The sequence below is a fragment of the Carex rostrata genome, chromosome 10 (genome assembly GCF_964058835.1).
Source record: "Carex rostrata chromosome 10, lpCarRost1.2, whole genome shotgun sequence".
In the NCBI taxonomy this organism is placed as follows: Eukaryota; Viridiplantae; Streptophyta; class Magnoliopsida; order Poales; family Cyperaceae; genus Carex; species Carex rostrata.
Genome location: NC_135927.1, coordinates 7393988 through 7395413, shown reverse-complemented (window position 1 = coordinate 7395413; position 1426 = coordinate 7393988). Strand labels below are relative to the sequence as shown.

The 1426-nt window shown below is 37.3% G+C and overlaps 1 pseudogene; it reads right to left on the bottom strand.

The window, feature by feature from the left end:
* Nucleotides 1–253: 253 nt before the first annotated feature.
* Nucleotides 254–838, bottom strand: LOC144560222 (dirigent protein 22 pseudogene; annotated as a pseudogene).
* Nucleotides 839–1426: the final 588 nt, after the last annotated feature.

Sequence of the window (1426 nt, the reverse complement as noted above, 5' to 3'; positions counted from 1 at the left end):
ACTATAATATGGAACAATACACAGGTTCACCTCCAAAGTGATCTAAGATGTTAAGCAATATAATTTTCGGAACATCATGCGCAAAAGAAAAAAGGAAAGTAACAAATCATTATTAAATCGCCGAAGGTTCCAAGTTCCAACAAGAAAATCAGAAAGATAAAAAAAAAATTACAGATGGGGACTCTTTCGTGTATTTCTTCTGAAAAACAAACAACAAAGATAAGAAATTCAAATCCATAAATGACTCTCACTCTCAGTAGTGATTGACAAAAACATTATACTCCACGGTAGCGGTCGTCCTGCTTAATTTTATGGTATGTGCTTGCACATACCCACGAGCGAATCTAAACAACCCGCTCCCACCAACAATAGGCATTTCCCGCACTGCAGAAACCACGTCGTTATGTCCCAAAATAGAGATTGTACTCCCGTTATATTTTCCATCGGTTAACACAAAGTTCATTGAAATGAGAAGACTTGTTTTCTCCAACCCTACGAAGGCGTAGAATCCTTGAGCTCGGCCCACTAACTTGGAGTTCATGTTCGGCCCAGTTGTCAGGGGATCATCGATCATGAGGACTGCTCCGAATGATGTGGTTGATGTGTTGGTTCCTGATGCTTCTGCTACTCGGAAAGCTGTTTGGTTGGGACCGCTGACAATGTCGTGCCAATAGAATCGAAAGTGGCTCTGTTTTTCAACAATAGTGCGAGAAACGGGCTGGTGGCTCATGAGATATGCGTCGGCACTGTTGGAGGAGGTGACCAGTGCTAAATTTGCTGCAGAGATGAGAAATAAGAGTAGGAGGTAGGAGAAGATGGTGCATATACATGTAGCCATGGGTGACCAGCGCTGGTATATATGTTATTGCTGTGTATTCTTTTTTTTTTTTTTTCTGGCTGTTCTTTTGCTTTGATTGACCAGCAAAGGAGAATCATGGCTCATTTATAGTGGCTGTGGATAGGTTTATTGGATCGTTTCTAGTTACGTCCGATAAGTAGTACAACCGTTGAGCATTTTTTTTTTCCTAAGATCAGTGTCAAATTGTCGCTAACAATATATTGTTAAAAAAAAGTTAATAGTTATTTCTAGATTGCCTAATCCTTATCCTATCACTATACAGGGATATCCAACCAGTTATCTACCTAAAAAACAATTAAAGATGGCCGCAACCGTTGAGCATTAGTTGTCACTACTTACCAATACAGCATTAACTCACAGAAAGAGATAACATAAGGAATATATAGACTATAAATTAAAAGGAATTTATTTTTTCACTTTGCAAAATTGAAGATATATGTGTAGGCAAGATGTTCAGAATTATTTAGAAATATATTAAATAGTTAGTGGGAAACAAGAAACCGAACTATTGGTTTGAAAACTAAATAATTTATTTTATTTCTTAAAGGTTGTATTCAAATTATTTAA